Source organism: Budorcas taxicolor, chromosome 3 (assembly GCF_023091745.1).
Source record: "Budorcas taxicolor isolate Tak-1 chromosome 3, Takin1.1, whole genome shotgun sequence".
Taxonomy (NCBI): domain Eukaryota; kingdom Metazoa; phylum Chordata; class Mammalia; order Artiodactyla; family Bovidae; genus Budorcas; species Budorcas taxicolor.
In genome coordinates this window covers 44,073,140-44,093,813 of record NC_068912.1, presented here as the reverse complement: position 1 = coordinate 44,093,813, position 20,674 = coordinate 44,073,140, and positions in this window count along the sequence as shown.

Here is a 20,674-nt window from a genome sequence, read left to right as displayed (position 1 = left end):
CCTTTGTGTGCTATTGGTGGAAATGTCAATTGGTGCAATCACTACTGACAACAGTATAGAGGTTCCTCAAAAATTAACAGTAAAATTATAATATAATCCAGCAATCTCAATTCTGTGATTTTCTGGAAGAATACAAAACACTATTTTGAAAAAATATATGCACCTATATGGGCTTCCCATGTGGCGATAGTGGTAAAGAACCTACTTGTCAATGCAGAAGACATAAGAGATGTAGGTTCAGTCCCTGGGTCAGGAAGATCCCCTGGAGGAGGGCAGGGCAACCCACTCCAATATTCTTGCCCAGAGAATCCCCGGAGACAGATGAGCCTGGCAAGCTCCAGTCCATAGCGTCAGAAAAAGGCAGATGTGACTGAAGTGACTTAGCAAAGACAAATACACTCAACTTATGTTCATTGCAGCACTGTTTACAAGAGCCAAGATATGGAAACAACCTAAGCATCCATCAGTAGATGAATGGACAAAGAATATGTGATATGTATGTATGTGTGTATATATATATATATTATATAATGTTACTCAATTATAAAAAAAAATGACATCTTGCCATTTGTGATAACATGGATGAATCTACACGATATTATGCAAAGTGAAAAAAGTCACACAGAGAAAGAAAAATATCATGTGATAGCACTTATATATGTGGAATATAAAAAACCAAAAAAATGAACAAAGAGAACAAAACAGTCATAGACAGGACAAATACTGTACATGGTTGCTAGAGGGGAGGAGGTATGGGGAGTAAAGCAATAGGTGAGAGAGATTAACAGGGATGACATATAAAGCATGGGAATATAGTCAATTATACTGTAATAACTGTGTATGGTAACAGATGGTAACTACTCTCATTGTGGTGATCATGTTGTAATATATAGAAATGCCAAATCACTATGCTGTGTACTCGGAACTAACACATGGTATAGGTCAATTATACCTCAATTTTTAAAAAGAAAGGAAGATTTGTAAGGTAAGGGTGAGTGTGGAAGTCTAAATGAAGCAACTGGAAATACATCACTGAGACACAAGACAGTTAAGGATGGAACCTTGGGAAGCACTAATACTGAATAATTGGACCAAGATAATAAAGGAAACTGAGAAGACAGAGAAGAAAGAAAATTGACAGGAAATGGTGAACTGGAAATCCGGAAATGAGAATTTCTCACGAGGCAGAAATTATCTGTAAAGTCACTTATTGGGAAGTCATGAGATAGGAGTCCTTTGGATTTGAAATTATGGAAGTCTTAAAGACAAAAATACAGATTTTAGTCATCTGAGAAGTGAAAAGGTGGTAAAATATGCATTTATCAAAGGATGTCTTATCAAACACTTGCTGCACAAAATGTTCTCCCAAAGAGGGAGGGGTCCATGGCTAAATACATTTAAGGTGTGCCGCATACTCTATACCTATAAGGAAATTTCTCGAACATTTACTCTTGATTTTCTTACATTGAGATTTGAGAAAATAGAAAAAAAAAGATATTATTTACTTACAAACTGACAATTCCAAAGAAAGCAAAAATAACAAGTATTTACTAATGTTTAGTTTTTACTGTCACTAAATTGTGTATCACTAAGCAGACTAAAACACTTGACTAGGGAATAACTAGGATAAATTTTTTATTGAATATGTTTTGAAAATAAATCAATAAAATATATTTCAATTCTGATGTAAGAATTTGTAGAGAAGTCAGATTGCCAGCTTGATCACAATTATGAGATGTGTGACTGGCCGGTTTTCATAATTTCCCTTTCTCTGATGTATAAAATGAAAATAAGAATATCTATTTTGCAGAGTTTTTAGGAATTAATGAGATAAAACATGGAAATATTTAGAATATTGCCCAGCGCATAGATAGGGCTTAATTAATATTAACTATTAGCAAACTTTCCTTTGCTATGAAACTTTTCGTATCTCCTTCAGCATCAAGCTGTAATATAGCAGAATACTCAAATAATCTGGACTCCCTGGTAAAGTGATGTTACTGGCTGTGAGAGGTCAATTTAGCATTAAAGCATAATTGTCACACTAATAATCAAGAGTTGTAAAAGTGTTAGTGACTCAGTCATGTCTGACTCTTTGCAATCCGTGGACAGTAGCCCACCAGGTGCCTCCGTCCATGGAATTCTCCAGTCAAGAATACTGGAGAGGGTAGCCATTCCCTTCTCCAGAGGATCTTCCTGACCTAAGGACTGAACCTGGGTCTCCCTCATTGTGGGAAGATTAATTACTATCTGAGCCACCTGGGAAGCCCAATCAAGAGTCCCAGAGGAACTATTATGTTTGGTTATTTCAGTTTCAGGTGGGGAAATCTGTACTTGAGAAGGAACTCTCAATATAGCCTGGACCCTCACATGAAAACTATACTTTTGGGATCTGCTCGTTTCATCCACCTGATTTCATGAAAACAATAATTTAATGCATATTCCTCACTGCAGTTCACACCTAAACACACACAAGTTCCTGGCTGAGTGGGTAAGGAGCCTGTACTTTCCTGTCATTTTTCTAATCACTGGGTTAAATCATTCCGGTAGGAATCTGTTTTCAGAAAGGATACTATAGAAACAAGTTTCAAGGTTTTCATAATTAAAGAGCAATTCCTTAAATCTCAATATGAATTAAAACCTTGAACATAAAATCATCTGCTCTGCAGAAAATGTGATTATAAATGTTGCTATTGCCAAATAACCCCCTCCCTGAGAATTTACACCATGTGATCATGGGGGCTGTGAACATCGTGAGAGCTTTCTTCTCAAATCTCCCAGGCTGAGCACTGCCTCCCACACAGCTTTTTTTTTTTTAATACAGGATTTTTAACCCATTTTTACTTTTAATGTCAGACTTACTAGGAGGCGATTTACAAAATCATCATTAAACAAAAAGGTTGTCTCCTCTTCCTCATACACCAACAAAAATGAATATTTGAAATCATCAGCAACATGATTGTGATAAATAGGTTTGTCTATATGTAAAATCCTTGCTCTAGAACTGCACTGAATTCTCCTTGAATGTCTTGGGAGATGGATTTCTTTTTTATATTTGCTATCTGAGTTTTGTATATCTGGCAACCTTAGAAGGCATTTTACACCTTTTCCTGTCCAGAGAGAGCTCCCCGTTCACTCCTAATGATGCACTTCCCTGAGGACAGCAATCTAACAGCCTCTGGGTGCTGTGTTCTACCTCTGCGAAACCCACTGGCTCTTCCTTCCATCCTCTGACACCTTCAAAGCCTAAAAGAAGGCAATCTATTCACAGACACCTGTATAATTCTACCAGACACTTCTGCTTTGCAGGGTGGAGAGAAGTGTTTTAGAAGAAAACACACCAGTCTAGTACCCTATTGTTATTTCATGATGTTTCCAATTTCCGTTCCATTCCCTCTAATCAGCCACACCAGAGACAGTCAACTAGCCAAGTTTCTTTTGTACCTAGCATGGAAACTATGAATCCCTAAAATATAAAGAATATAATAGGGTCAGTCATATAAATTCTGACTCCGCCAGTACCTTCACCTGGCCAATTTCTGTTTATTCTTCAAGTCTCCTTCTGTGCAACTCATGGAGGGACACTTCCTGTTAGCTGTCCTTCCTCTCCCAACATACAAACCTGTAAAATGGGTCCTTCTATACAATGTCATGAAAAACAATATAACTTTTCTTCATGGCATTTAATGTAATTGTAATTATGGGGTGATCTGTAATTGTGTTTTAGTATGTCTCTCTCTCGCTAGACTGTTTACCTGCCCATGGTTACCATTCAATGTGTATTCCCTGAATGGGCAAATTACTGAGGGTCACAGCTTCCTTTATTAAGGAAGCACGACTGATGAGATTATGGTGCTACCCAGATTTCAGTTATCAATCTGAGGCATGATGAAAGTGAAATAGCGAGGAGCCATTGCATCACTTTGGCATTTAAGAAAACATATAATCGAATCATAATTCATTTCATGAGCCTGGTCCTTTAACTTTTAAATGCAGCAACTAAACACACATTGAAATCATCATATACTTGGGAATACTATTTCTTTCCTGTTATTGTTCTCTGTAACTGACCAGAACATTAAAATGTGATGTCTGCTTTTGTGGACAATTGTTTAGAGTACAAAGTACCAATGCAAAATAGTCCATAGAGGAAAATAAAAATTTACTATTGTCCTCTATTTGTTTCCCTGATCAATTGCCTCTAATGGCTACTGTGTGCTATCTCCCCTGTGTTCTCTGCCGCTAAAGTCTTTTCTACCACCTCTTTCTATGCTTGGCATCCTCTCTGTATTCATGCATTTTATCACAGGCATATGAACCTCTGAAAGGACTGTTCTGCATGGATTTTCCATTGTGTGGAAGACTCAGATCACATCATTAACCCCAGCCTGACCTACTGACATTTACAGACCTGCTCATCAGTGCCTCCCTCCCGTTATCAGCTGGCATTTGTTCAGAAAATGTGAGCAGTTACAGTACTGTCCTGAGGCAAATATAATTAAGCAACCAAATCCTGGGAGAATGAAAATGTCCAAAATAATGCTTGCCGAAGCCAAATACAAATGATTTATTAAAAATCGCCCATATTCATTTGTCAGACTGATTTCCAAAATTTAAAATCTCATTTAACACATTTATGCTTCTATGATGGTTCTTAAAATGTTATTTGAAATATTCATAATGACAAATTCTCAAAGTCTTATAGAAATCAAAATGTCAAGGGCAAATGTATGAAAAGGTAACAAAACAGTTGCAAATGTTCTTCCTCTAAATAAGTTGCCAAGTTTTTTCCTGATGAATAAAATCAACCATAGTGAACAGGTCCTGCTAAAAAACATTAAAAAACCTACAAGGAAATTAAGTAAATAAATACTTATCAGACACCTGATACATGTCTAGCATTGGTTCAGTGCAAAAATAGATTATTAATTTCTTTATTCCTCAGTAACTTTATCTTCAAAATGTGGTCCACCAGGGAAGGGAATGGCAAACCAGTTCAGTATTCTTGCCTTGAGAACCCCGTGAACAGTATGAAAAGGCAAAAAGATAAGACACTGGAAAATGAACTTCCCAGGTCGGTATGTGCCCAATATACTACTGGATATCAGGAGAGAAATAACTCCAGAAAGAATGAAGAGATGGAGCCAAAGCAAAAACAATGCCCAGTTGTGGATGTGACTGGTGATGGAAGCAAGGTCTGATGATGTAAAGAGCAATATTGCATAGGAACATGGAATGTTAGGTCCATGAATCAGGGCAAATTGCAAGTGGTCAAACATGAGATGGCAAGAGTGAATGTCAACATGTTAGGAATCAGAGAACTAAAATGGACTGAAATAGGTGAATTTAACTCAGATGACCATTATATCTACTAATGTGGGCAAGAATCCCTTAAAGAAATGGAGTAGCCATGATGGTCAGCAAAAGAGTCAGAAAAGCAGTACTTGGATGCAATCTCAGAAACAACAGAATGATCTCTGTTCATTTCTAAGGCAAACCATTCAATATCACGGTAATCCAAGTGTATGCCCCGACCAGTAATTCTGAAGAAGCTGAAGTTGAATGGTTCTATGAAGACCTACAAGACCTAGAACTAACACCCCCAAAAGGTATCTTTTTCATTATACGGGACTGTAATGCTAAAGTAGGAAGTCAAGAAACACTTGGAATAACAGGCAAATTTGGCCTTGAAGTACATAATGAAGCAGAGCAAAAGCTAATAGAGTTTGGCCAAGGGAATGCACTGGTCATAGCAAACACCCTCTTCCAACAACAGAAGAGAAGACTCTACACATGGATATCACCAAGTGGTCAATACTGAAATCAGATTAATTACATTCTTTGCAGCCAAAGATGGAGAAGCTCTATACAGTTAGCAAAAACAAGACCAGGAGCTGACTGTGGCTCAGATCATGAACTCCTTATTGCCAAATTCAGACTTAAATTGAAGAAAGTAGGGAAAACTACTAGACCATTCAGATATGAGCCAAATCAAATCCCTAACAATTATACAGTAGAAGTGAGAAATAGATTTATGGAACTCAATCTGATAGACAGAGTGCCTAGTGAACTATGGATGGAGGTTTGTGACATTGTACGGACAGGGATCAAGACCATCCCCAAGAGAAAGAAATGCAGAAAAGCAAAATGGCTGTCTGAGGAGGCCTTACAAATAGCTGTGAAATGAAGAGAAGTAAATAGCAAAGGACAAAAGGAAAGATATACCCATTTGAATGCAGAGTTCCAAAGAATAGCAAGGAAAAATGAGAAAGCCTTCCTCAGTGCTCAGTGCAAAGAAATAGAGGATAACAGAATGGGAAAGACTAGAGATCTCTTCAAGAAAATCAGAGACACCAAGGGAATATTTCATGCAAAGATGGGCTCAATAAAGGACAGAAATTGTAGGGACCTAACTAAGCAGAAGATATTAAGAAGAGGTGGCAAGAATATACAGAAGAACTGTACACAAAGTGTTCTTCTAAACCCAGATAATCACGATAGTGTGATCACTCACCTAGAGCCAGACATCCTGGAATGTGAAGTCAAGTGGGCCTTAGGAAGCATCACTATGAACAAAGCTAGAGGAGGTGATGGAATTCCAGTGGAGCTATTTCAAATTCTGAAAGATGATGCTGTGAAAGTGCTGCACTCAATATGCCAGCAAATTTGGAAAACTCAGCAGTGGCCACAGGACTGGAAAAGGTCAGTTTTCATTCCAATCCCTAAGAAAAGCAATGCCAAAGAATACTCAAACTACTGCATAATTGCACTCATCTCACATGCTAATAAAGTAATGCTCAAAATTCTCCAAGCCAGGCTTCAGCAATACGTGAACTGTGAATTTCCAGGTGTTCAATCTGGATTTAGAAAAGGCAGAGGAACCAGAGATCAAATTGCCAACATCCATTGAAAAAGCAAGAGAGTTCCAAAAAAACATCTGCTTTACTGACTATGCCACAGGAGGGCCTAGAGGAGCCATCCCACGTTGAAGGTCAGAAAGGGCAGCAGGAGGAGATACCCCTCATCCAAGGTAAGGAGCAGCAGCTGCACTTTGCTGGAGCAGCCGTGAAGAGATACCCCATGTCCAAGGTAAGAGAAACCCAAGTAAAACGGTAGGTGTTGCAAGAGGGCATCAGAAGGCAGACACACTGAAACCATACTCACAGAAATCTAGTCAATCTAATCACACTAGGACCACAGCCTCGTCGAACTCAATGAAACTAAGCCATGCCCAGGGAGCAAGCCAAGATGGGCGGGTCATGGTGGAGAGGTCTGACAGAATGTGGTCCACTGGAGAAGGGAATGGCAAACCACTTCAGTGTTCTTGCCTTGAAAACCCCATGAGCAGTATGAAAAGGCAAAATGATAGGATACTGAAAGAGGAACTCCCCAGGTCAGTAGGTGCCCAATATGCTACTGGAGGTCAGTGGAGAAATAAATCCAGAAAGAATGAAGGTATGGAGCCAAAGCAAAAACAATATCCAGCTGTGGATGTGACTGGTGAGAGAAGCAAGGTCTGATGCTGTAAAGAGCAATATTGCATAGGACCTGGAATGTCAGGTCTATGAATCAAGGCAAATTGGAAGTGGTCAAACAAGATATGGCAAGAGTGAACATCAACATTCTAGGAATCAGCAAACTAAAATGGACTGGAATGGGTGAATTTAACTCAGATGACCATTATATCTACTACTGTGGGCAGGAATCCCTCAGAAGAAATGGAGTAGCCATCATGGTCAACAAAAGAGTCCTAAATGCAGTACTTGGATGCAATCTCAAAAATGATAGAATGATCTCTATTCGTTTCCAAGGCAAACCATTCAATATCATGGTAATCCAAGTCTATGCCCAACCAGTAACGCTGAAGCTGAAGTTGAACGGTTCTATGAAGACCTACAAGACCTTCTAGAACTAACACCCAAAAAAGATGTCCTTTTCATTATAGGGGACTGGAATGCAAAAGTAGGAAGTCAAGAAACACTTGGAGTAACAGGCAAATTTGGCCTTGGAATGCGGAATGAAGCAGGGCAAAGACTAATAGAGTTCTGCCAAGATAATGCACTGGTCATAGCAAACGCCCTCTTCCAACAACACAAGAGAAGACTCTACATATGGACATCACCAGATGGTCAACACCGAAATCAGATTGATTATATTCTTTGCAGCCAAAGATGGAGAAACTCTATACAGTCAACAAAAACAAGACCAGGAGCTGACTGTTGCTCAGATCATGAACTCCTTATTACCAAATTCACACTTAAATTGAAGAAAGCAGGGAAAACTGCTAGAGTGTTCAGGTATGACCTAAATCAAATCCCTTATGATTATACAGTGGAAGTGAGAAATAGATTTAAGGGCCTAGATCTGATAGACAGAGTGCCTGATGAACTATGGAATGAGGTTCGTGACATTGTACAGGAGACAGGGTTCAAGACCATCCCCATGGAAAAGAAATGCAAAAAAGCAAAATGGCTGTCTGGGAAAGCCTTACAAGTAGCTGTGAAAAGAAGAGAGGCGAAAAGCAAAGGAGAAAATGAAAGATATAAGCATCTGAATGCAGAGTTCCAAAGAATAGCAAGAAGAGATAAGAAAGCCTTCTTCAGTGATCAATGCAAAGAAATAGAGGAAAAGAACAGAATGGGAAAGACTAGAGATCTCTTCAAGAAAATTAGAGATATCAAGGGAACATTTCATGCAAAGATGGGCTCGATAGAGGACAGAAATGAAGAAGATATTAACAGAAGCAGAAGATATTAAGAAGAGATGGCAAGAATACACAGAAGAACTGTACAAAAAGGATCTTCACGACCCGGATAATCACAATGGTGTGATCACTCATCTAGAACCAGACATCTTGGAAGGTGAAGTCAAGTGGGCCTTAGCATCACTACAAGCAAAGCTAGTGGAGGTAATGGAATTCTAGTTGAGCTATTTCAAATCCTGAAAGATGATGCTGTGAAAGTGTTACACTCAATATACCAGCAAATTTGGAAAACTCAGCAGTGGCCACAGGACTGGAAAAGGTCAGTTTTCATTCCAATCCCAAAGAAAGGCAATGCCAAAGAATCTCAAACTACCGCACAATTGTACTCATCTCACATGCTGGTAAAGTAATGCTCAAAATTCTACAAGCTAGGTTTCAGCAATATGTGAACCATGAACTTCCTGATGTTCAAGCTGGTTTTAGAAAAGGCAGAGGAACCAGAGATCAAATTGCCAACATCCCCTGGATCATGGAAAAAGCAAGAGAGTTCCAGAAAAACATCTATTTCTGCTTTATTAACTATGCCAAAGCCTTTGACTGTGTGGATCACAAGAAACTGTGGAAAATTCTGAAAGAGATGGAAATACCAGACCACCTGACCTGCCTCTTGAGAAATCTGCATGCAGGTCAGGAAGCAACAGTTAGAACTGGACATGGAACAACAGACTGGTTCCAAATAGGAAAAGGAGTACATCAAGGCTGTATATTGTCACCCTGCTTATTTAACTTCTATGCAGAGTACTTCATGAGAAACAGTGGACTGGAAGAAACACAAGCTGGAATCAAGATTGCCGGGAGAAATATCAATAACCTAAGATATGCAGATGACACCACCCTTTTGGCAGCAAGTGAAGAGAAACCAAAAAGCCTCTTGATGAAAGTGAAAGAGGAGAGTGAAAAAGTTGGCTTAAAGCTCAACATTCAGAAAACGAAGATCATGGCATCTGGTCCCATCACTCCATGGGAAATAGATGGAGAAACAATGGAAACAGTGTCACACTTTACTTTTTTGGGCTCCAAAATCACTGCAGATGGTGACTGCAGCCATGAAATTAAAAGACGCTTACTCCTTGGAAGAAAAGTTATGACCAACTTAGATAGCATATTCAAAAGCAGAGACATTACTTTGCCGACTAAGGTCCGTCTAGTCAAGGTAATGGTTTTTCTTGTGGTCATGTATGGATGTGAGAGTTGGACTGTGAAGAAGGCTGAGTGCCGAAGAATTGATGCTTTTGAACTGTGGTGTTGGAGAAGACTCTTGAGAGTCCCTTGGATTGCAAGGAGATCCAGCCAGTCCATTCTGAAAGAGATCAATCCTGGGATTTCTTTGGAAGGAATGATGCTAAAGCTGAAACTCCAATACTTTGGCCACCTCATGCGAAGAGTTGACTCATTGGAAAAGACCCTGATGCTGCGAGGTATTGAGGCAGGAGGAGAAGGGGATGACAGAGGATGAGATGGCTGGATGGCATCACTGACTCGATGGACGTGAGTCTGAGTGAACTCCGGGAGCTGGCGATGGACAGGGAGGCCTGGAGTGCTGTGATTCACGGGATCGCAAAGAGTCGGACACAACTGAGCAACGGAACTGAACTGAACTGACTATGCCAAATCTTTGACTGTGTTGATCACAACAAACTGTGGGAAATGCTGAAAGAGATGGGAAAACCAGACCACCCGACCTGCCTCCTGAGAAATCTGTATGCAGGTCAAGAAACAACAGTTAGAATTGAACAGACTGGTTCCAAATGGGGAAAGGAGTATGTTAAGGCTGTATATTGTCACCCTGCTTATTTAACTTATATGCAGAGTACATCATGAGAAACACTGGGCTGGATGAAGCACAAGCTGGAATCAAGATTGCCAGAAGAAATATTGATTACCTCAGATATGCAGATGACACCACACTTATGGTAGAAAGTGAAGAACTAAGAGCCTCTTGATGAAAGTGAAAGAGGAGAGTGAAAAAGTTGGCTTAAGCTCAACATTCAAAAGACAAAGATCAAGGCATCTGGCCCCATCACTTCATGGCAAATAGATGGGGAAACAGTGGAAACAGTGAGGGGCTTTATTTTAGGGGGCTCCAAAATCACTGCAGCTGGTGACTGCAGCCATGAAATTAAAAGATGCTTTCTCCTTGGAAGAAAAGTTATGACCAATCTAGATAGCATATTAAAAAGCAGAGACATTACTTTGCCAACACAGGGCCGTCTAGTCAAGGCTATGTTTTTTCCAGGAATCATGTATGGATGTGAGAGCTGGACTGTAAAGAAAGCTGAGTGCTGAAGAATTGATACTTTTGAACTGTGGTGTTGAAGAAGACTCTCAAGAGTCCCTTGGACTGCAAGGAGATCCAACAAGTCCATCCTAAAGTAAATCAGTCTTGAATATTCATTGGAAGGACAGACACTGAAGCTGAAACTTCAATACTTTGGCCACCTGATGCAAAGTGCTGACTCATTTGTAAAGACCCTGATGCTGAGAAAGATTGAAGGTGGGAGGAGAAGGGAATGACAGAGGATGAGATGGTTGGATGGCAGCACTGACTCAGTGGACATGCTTTGAGGAAACTCTGGAGCTGGTGATGGACAGGGAGGCCTGGCATGCTGCAGTCCACGGGATCACAAAGAGTCAGACATGACTGAGAGACTGAACTGAACTGAAGTAGGTTCTGCTAGAAAACATTAAGAAACCTACAAGGAAATTAAGTAAATAAATACTTATCAGGTGCCTGATACATATCTAACGTTTATTAAATGCAAAAGTAAATAGATTATTAATTTCTCTACTCCTCATTACTTTACCTTCAAAATGATGATAATAAGAATACTTAACTCAAATATTTATTGTAGGTATCACATGAGTTAGTACCTGTTGAGCCCATTGGACAAGGCCTGGTGGTGGTTGGTTGTTCAGTCATTAAGTCACATCTGATTCTTTTGACCTCATGGACTATAATCTACCAGGCTCCTCTGTCCATGGGATTCTCCAGGCAAGAATACTGGAATAGGCTGCCACTTCTCCAGGGGATCTTCCCAAGCTAGGAATTGAACTCAGATCTCCTCTATTGAAGGCAGATTCCTTACCAATTGAGCTACAAGGAAAACCCCTAGATGCAGGGGAGGCGGGAGGTGGGGTGCAGGACACGGCCTGGCATCTAGTAAATGCTCAACAGTGATAGCTACAACTTCTTTTATTTAGAATAATGAAGAGGTCCTCATTTTGGTAGGCCAGAGGCCAACACCACAGAGTGAGAGCAGAGACCACCCCCTTGAGAGGTCAGGCCAAGACCCTAGGATCAAAGCAGGGACCAAACCCTCGTGAAGGGCAGAGACCAGAACCCCAGGGGAGAGCAAGGATCACCCCTTTGTGGGCAGGAGGTCAGGAGCCTTCTCCCCAGTTTGCCCCCAGATCCCATCTCCTCTCACCGCCAAGCCCTCATAAGGCTGGTGGTGCTCCTGGAGGCAGCTGCCTGACAACCATGGGTTCGAGCAGGCGTGGGAAGGGACACTATACAATTCCTGGAGCACCAGCCAGGATCAACGCCATGCCCTGGGCTGGGGCTGGGGCAGCAAGTCAGGGAGCCCAGGCTCAGCCGTGTGCATGGTGAAATGGTTTATCCTTGACACTACCTGACCTGCCTGGAGGAGCAAAGTCTAGCAGTCCTTATCTGGCCCTGTCTAGGCATAGGCAGGGTGTGGCGTCTCCCAACTCTGCTCCATCTTCCCAAGCCTGCATCCTCTCTATGGCTGCTCAGCCCTGAGCTGTGTCCGCCAGGGGATGACTGGGGCCACTTCCTGAGCTGCCCGGTCTCACTGCCCAGCAACCCGCAGGGAGGGGGTGGCCCTGTGCATGACCCCTCACTTCCAGTGGGGCTTGCATGGATGGGGTTGGGTGTGGAGGGGTGGTGTTTTACACCTGGAGAAGAACCAGAAGCACTAGATTCCACTTTGGGCCCCATTTATATTCCTGCTTTTACTCTGAGCTGTGAGTCCTTTTAGCCCCGTACATGGGGCAACTCGTCACAGAGACTATTTTACCAATTGTCAGTACCATCAGGGTGATTCTCCATGGATGTTTCCAGACTCGGGCTCTGATAGACCAGATAAAAATGTTCTGTTTTGTAGAAGAAAATAAAAGAAAAATTAAGAGGATTAGCTTAGGGGGGAAGACTTAAAGGTAAATATATAAATATGAGCCTCGCTGTGTTTGTTTTGGCTGTCCAGTGTTTTCTCAAACCTCATTTTCTTGACAACACAATAATATGAGGAACGAATCTAGTAGACCTCTGATCCAGCATTGGACACCTCTGAGACTTTAAGCCAGTAAAATAAGGTTTTGGTCGCACCTCCTTCTCCCCTCTACTCATTTCCAAAGAAAACTTGGAAATACTTCTTTCTGAAGGAGAAACAAGTTTTCAGCTCTCTCTATCCTAAATCACTTTTTGACTATCCTAGGCTGAGCGACTGAACTGAACTGAACTGAACTGAAAGTGAAGTGAGTGCTTCCCTAGTGGTAAAGATTCCACCTGTCAATGCAGGAGACGTGGGTTTGATCCCATGGGTTGGGAAGATCCCCTGGAGAAGGAAATGGCAACCCACTGCAGTATTCTTGCCTGGGAAATCCCAGGGACAGTGCAGCCTGGTGTGCTACAGTCCATAGGGGCGTAAAGAGCCAGACACCACTCGATGACTAACACTTTCACTAGTGTCCATCTGGATAATTTAAACAATATGTCTGATATTTAACTTAATATGTCTGGAAGTGGGAAATGAGCCTGTGTGCATATGAGTGCGTTTGCCCTAAGGTTCTGAATTCTTTATCTTTAAAATATTTTTTTTCCTTGAATTTGTCTTGCACAGATTTAAATCTTCAAAACTAAATCAGAACTCATCCATCTCAGAAGACCCCTGGCAAAAAGGCTAAGAGAGTATAAAGGAGTAATGGCCCTTTACATCTACGACACGGAGTGTTGAGAATAATTCTAGTTAGAACTCAGCTATTTTCCCATTTTTCTGCTTAGTTCATGAACTGTTGTTGAAGTTATTTTGTAAAAGGCATTTGAATGTATCCTTGACCAAATATTGTTGTTAGGCACTTCTACTTTGTTTTTTAAATCTCTGGGTCGGTCGACATATTCACTTGCCTGATCGTGAAATAAGACAGGAGTATCTTCTTCTGATGCATGAAGTTTCTGGGGGTGGCCTCAGAGCCTTCATCCATTTTCAGGGGCTAGGTAATGTCACAGATTACTATTCCTCCACTGGAGGTCCATTTCTTATTGTTCTGTTTCAGTTGTCCTTGATGCTGCTTTGTTTTATGACTTTAGCTTGTCTTCTCTTAATGCAAAAATAAATAAATAAAACTCACAGTTAAACCTCTTTTATATGCCTTCTGGGTATCTTCCTGCCACTTAGCATTGTTTTAAAAACAGAGTGATCTCCTGTTACAAATTTTAAGTAGATACCTGACTGGAATGCCCTCTTGTCTTCTCCCTCTGGTGATATCTTAACTGTCTTCCAAGCCCACATCAAAATCTTCTCTTCTGCAAACATTCTAGACAGAATTAATTGCTCCCCCACCTGTAATATTGCCATTTCGCTTAGCTCATACTATGATTTTGCCCTCATCTGTCACCTCCCTCAACTGTGAATTCAATCAGAACGAGGACTCTTGCTCAGTTTTATATTTCTCCTGTGAGCCTACTGCAAGGTCTGAAATATATGAATTCAAAAAATATGTGATGAATGAATACCACTTTATCTTGCACAAAGTTATTTCAAAAATATTCTATTAGCTCCACAGTAATCTTACATGGTATAAGATTATGAATGTCTCCATTTCACTGATAGGAAATCTGAGAACTCCTGGAAGGTAAAGCACATGAGGAGAGGCTGAAAACCACTCTATAGGTTTCCAACTAAATAGTTTTCTATAAATTATATGTGATTTAATATTTCATGGCAATAAAGATAATTTTGATTTTAAAAAAACTATTTGACCTGACAATTTTCTCTAGCATCCAGAGAAGACCTCTGAAAATGTTTTTCAGGTTTTTGCTTATGGTAACAGAGTTATCAGATCTACTGTGAGCTTCAGTGTGGCAGCTTCACCTGACACAAAATGTGCAGGTCACAGGCTAAACTTCTGAAATTATGTGAGTCAAGGACCACAAAGGCCTTGCAACTTTATTTCCCAAGTAGGTTTTCCATTACTTCTCGAATGGCCTCCAGAGTTGAATGACCTCTAGAGAGCAGACCTTGGTCAATCTTCATGATACTGACCTACCTGGAAAATGTCCAGGCCACAACAGTCCATAGCTTAGGTAAGATGGGTAAGACTGCTCTCAGATGACTGAAATTTTCTAAGTTCCCTTTGGAGGGGTCCAGTCTCTTTCATCTTAAGTCACTCTTATTTTTCTCTTCAAAGAGGTTGGGATGCAAGCAAAATCCATTGAAATAAAATGTCATTTGCACTTGACCCCTGAATAAGAAGTAATGTGAATTTTCTAAATTATTAAATTTAATTACTAGATTTATTAAATATATACAGTTTATTCTTGAACAACGCAGGGTAAAAGACGCTGACCCTCCATGCAGTCCAAAATATGCATAACTTATAGTCAGCCCTCCATGCATACATAGTTCCCGTGAATACATTCACAGATTCAACCAGACGCAAATAATGCAGTATTACTACTTTTGAAAACAATCAACATATAAGTGCACCTATACTGTTTAAAGTTGTGCAGTTCAACAAGGCCAAATGCAATAAATGTATAATATTGCTCTATATGTATTGTGTGTGCTGAGTCACTCAGTTGTGTCCGACTCTGCAACCTCGTGGACTGTAGCCCGCCAGGCTCCTCTGTCCATGGGGATTCTTCAGGCAAGAACAGAGTGGGTTGCCATGCCCTCCTCCAGGGGATCTTTCCAGCTCAGAGAGTGAATCCAGGTCTCCCGCATTGCAGGTGGATTCTTTACCATCTGAGCCATGAGGGAAGCCCAAGAATACAGGAGTGGGTAGCCTAATCCCTTCTCCAGGGGATCTTCCCAACCCAGGAACCGAACCAGGGTCTCCTGCATTGCAGGTGGATTCTTTACCATCTGAGCTACCAGGAAAGTCTATATGTATTATTATATATAAATATAAAATATAGATTTGCCTTCCCCCTATATTACTAAAATCATTTCCAGAACATGAACACAAGTAAATTAAGTTTATAAACAAAAAAAGCAGGATCCGCAAATTGAGTCTATTTCATTGTGCCATAGGAAGAAGAGTTCTGAAATCAGACAAGTCAGGGGTGTTTTATTGTTTCAATCAATATTTACTGAACACCTGTTATGTACTAGGCACTGTGTTATACGTTAGAGATTCAGTACTAGGTAAAATGACATGGTCCCAGACCTCACAAGGCTTACACTCTCACTCTCACTGGAAAACCAGACTTTGAACATATAATTACAGTAAGGCATGAGTGTTGATATCCAAAGAATGTAAAGGAGACCTGAAGACAGGATTTTTAAGCTCAGATTCATGGATAAATATGTTAGCTCAGCAAAGAAGGGGAAGGGAGGAAAATGTAAAAAAGCATTTCAGATAGGGAGAGAAAAGGAGACCAATGTGAGCATACTGGGAGACTAAATCTGGCTATTTGAGTAACCAAGAGAAATTAAGAGTATAATAGGGAGAGAGCCAAAGCATGAAGAGGTGGAATACAAATCCTAGTGTACCTTGTAAATATTTAAGACTCTAGACTTTAGAACATTCAGAACCATAGTACGCCAGTAAAGTTTTAAGCAGAGTATAGCCTCATAGACCAATCACTGCTGAACTGGAGATTATAGGAACCCCTGAGACTTCTCTGTAGCTCAAATGGTAAAGAATCTGCCTGCAATGTAGGAGACCAGGGTTCAATCCCTGGGTTGGGAAGTTCCTCTGGAGAAGGGAATGGCAACCCACTCCAATATTCTTGCCTGGAGAATTCCATGGACAGAAAGCCTGGTAGGCTACAGTCCATGGGGTCACAACCAGTTGGACACGGCTGAGTGACTAACACACACAATGTAGTAATGTAGTAAGGAATACGTTAAGAGGCTATTATAAAGTCCCAGGGTAAAATGTTACAAAACTGGATATGAAATATTCCTCTCTCTCTACCCACAACCTTAGGTGGTGCCTTGTCACAGTGACTTAGAGGCTCTGGATGGCATCAACTAATATAATGCAAACCAAGGCTTGAAAAGTACTTGTATTCTGGGGACTGTTCTCTCTTATTGCACTTGGAATCCTGACACCACCACACAGAGCTACCAAAGAATGAGAGGCCCCAGGGAAAAGAGCCTCAGCATTCTAGCCAACCAGCTGACAGTTCACCCACCGATAGCTATGTAAGTGATGCTATGGTGGCTCATTAAGCCACCAGCTGACTCATCAGCAGATCACAGACACAAGAGAAAGCCCAACAGAGATTAGCCAAACTTGTCCAGACTCAAAGTACTGCCTGGGGGACCCACATAATTGTAAGTTAAGTATAATGATTTCTATTTTAAGCCACTAGGTTATGGGGAGATTTGTGTTATGTGACAGGCACTAACTGATAAACCTGGCACGAGATGATGCTGGACTGAACTATCAGGTTAGCAGTAAGGACAAGCAGGACATAGGATCAGGAGAGGTTTAACGGCTTCAATAACAAGAACTCCGTGATTTTTGGCTTGCACCAACAGATAGATGGCAGAGCCTACTGACTGAACACCAGGATAGAAAAGGGGAAACAGACATGGAGATGACAGAAAGGACAATTGAGAATATATAGAACTTGCAATAATTGGAAAGCATCTAGGTAAGGATGTCACAGAGGCCATACCTGGAGAACTCCCAAGAGAGATCCAGGCTGCAGACACAGATCTGAGGTTTGTTGTAGACGCTGGAATGGAAGTCATGGCAAATAAACTTGCACAAGTATAATGGGGAAAGTGAAAAGCCTAAAGCAGCCTTGATAATTTCTATATATATATATATCATTTTGGACAAGTTACTCAACCGCTCTGAGCCTGTTCCCCGCTCACCCTGCAAAATGATGTAGGTTAACTGACTCTGCTATATTAAAGACCGTCTGAGCCACCAGGGAAGCCCTATATAAAAGACTAAATAAAATTAATTTGCTTGAATCATCTGACACAATTTAGGACCCTGAGTGATGGGATGAGGAGGGAGGTGGGAGGAGAGTTCAGGATGGGGAACACATGTGCACCCATGGCTGATTCATGTCAATGTTTGGCAAAAACCACTACAATATTGTAAAGTAATTCGCCTCCAATTAAAATTTTAAAAAATGTTAACTACCTTTCCATAACTTACAATCAAATTACACAGTAAGATATTAGAGTTGATTTTCCTCCCTGTTTTTTATTCTTGAATATTTGTGGATTAGTGATGAGTTATAATCCCAATAAGAATATTAGATGCTTTATTCTCCTTCAGAAATCTTAATGCTGTTACATAAATTATTTGCATCAGAATTACCTGCGATGATCATTTCAAATGCAAATTCCTTGCCTTCACACTCAACCTCAGAAAGTCTGGAGGATGCAAACAGAACTTTGCATTTTTAATAAGCTCCCAAGGTGATTCTATACACACACTCCAAAGGTGCATTACCCAAACCCTTCCCCGTGGCTCCTTAGTAATAACATGAAAACTAGCAGAAGTTGGTGAAATGTATTTAACATCCTACGATGTGCTCATTCTCTTCAGTCATGTCCAACTCTTTGTGACCCTATCGATTGAAGCCCACCAGTCTCCTTCATCCATGGGATTCTCCAGGCAAGAATATTGGAGTGGATTGCCTTTTCCTCCTCCAAGGGAGCTTCCTGACCCGAGGATCAAACTCATATCTCCTGCGTCTTCTATATTGCAGGAGAATTCTTTATAACTGAGCTACCAGGGAAGCCCATGTCCTATGATAGTTACACACAATTGCTACTTCCTAACCAACCACCCACAACTCTTTAGTTGCACTAATTCTGAACCCCCTGCCCAACGACCACCACTATCACTAGATAAAACTCTACAAGTATTCTTCTGCCTGTGAGTTTGACTGGCCTTCCTAGAAATGGAAAGCCTTGGCCTCCTCCTAAGCCAGTTTATCATATTCTTAGAATAGAGTCTGAGCCATTCCATGATCCCAAAGCTCCTCTTTCTCAGAGAACACTTGATCTCTTCCTGTTGAAGCTCTGCTCCATAACACAGGCAGCTTTTCATGGTTTAATACACAATCGCATACATTGCATGGCGTCAGACTCATGAAATCAGTTGCTAATTAAGAATAAATATTGTCTCACAGCTGTTAGGAAGGTTCAAACACTTTAAACCGAAAGGAGAAAGGTCCAATCTGTTCTGTTCTGCAAAATGTCAATAGAGATTCTTAACCAGGCATGTCTGATACTTCTCTTTTGCAAAATTACTGGGTAGACTAGAAACCAGGATGGCATGAATATAAAGGCATATTTCAGGGGGAAAAACGTCAGTGGCAAATCAATGAGCTGAATCTGAGCAGGAGCTACTTGTCATGGACTTCTGAAGCTCAGTTAACACAAAGACAGAAGGCTTTCCTCCCCTTTGCAGAGATGGAGCTCTCTAATCACTGGGGCATTCTTCTAGATACATAGTTTTGCAAACGTACTCCTTCTTAGTGTGCATGCATGATAAGTCACTTCAGTTTTGTCTGATTCTTTGTGACCCTATGGACCGGAGCCACAAGCTGGAATCAAGATTGCCAGGAGAAATATCAATAACCTCAGATATGCAAATGACACCAACCTTATGGCATAAAGCAAAGAGGAACTGAAGAGCTTCTTGATGAAAGTGAAAGAGGAGAGTGAAAAAGCTGGCTTAAAACTTAACATTCAAAAAACGAAGATCATGGCTTCTGGTCCCATCACTTCACAGCAAATAGAGGAAAACAATGGAAGCAGTGACAGACTTTATTTTCTTGGGCTCCAAAATCACTGCAGATGGTGACTGCAGCCATGAACTTAAAAGACATTTGCTCCTTTGAAGAAAAGCTATGACCAACCTAAACAGCATATTAAAAAGCAGAGACTGTACTTTGCAAGGTCCATCTAGTCAAAGCTATGCTTTTCCCAGTAGCCATGTGTGGATGTGAGAGTTGGACCATAAAGAAGGCTGAGCACCAAAGAATTGATGCTTTTGAACTATGGTATTGGAGAAGACTCTCAAGAGTCCCTTGGACTACAAGGAGATCCAACCAGTCCATCTTAAAGGAAATCAGTCCTGAATATTCATTGGAGGGCTCATGCTGAAGCTGAAGCTCCAATACTTTGGCCACCTGATGCAAAGAGCTGATTCACTGGAAAAGACCCTGATGCTGGGAAAGATTGAAGGTGGGAGGAGAAGGGAACAACAGAGGATGAGATGGTTGGATGGCATCAGCACTCAGTGGACATGAGTTTGAAGAAGCTCAAAGAACTGGTGATGGACAGGGAGGCCTGGCCTGCCACAGTCCATGGGATTGCAAAGAGTCAGACATGACTGGGTGATTGAACCAAACTGAACTGATGGACCAGAGCCAGCCAGGATCCTCTGTCCATGGGATTCTCCAGGCAAGAATACTGAAGTTGCCATGCCTTTCTCCAGGGGATCTTCCCAACTCAGGGATTGAACCCACATCTCTTATGTCTCCTCCATTGACTAGCTCTTTACCACTGAGTCACCAGGCAGTGTATTTAAGAACCCTGCATTTTTTATCCTTAGCACCTGGGATCAAAAATGCAGGGTCTTTAAATCCCCTGTGGGCTTCCTTGGTGGCTCAGATGGTAAAGAATCCACCTACAGTGAAAGAGACCTGGGTTCAACCTCTGGAGAAGATCCCCTGGAGGATGA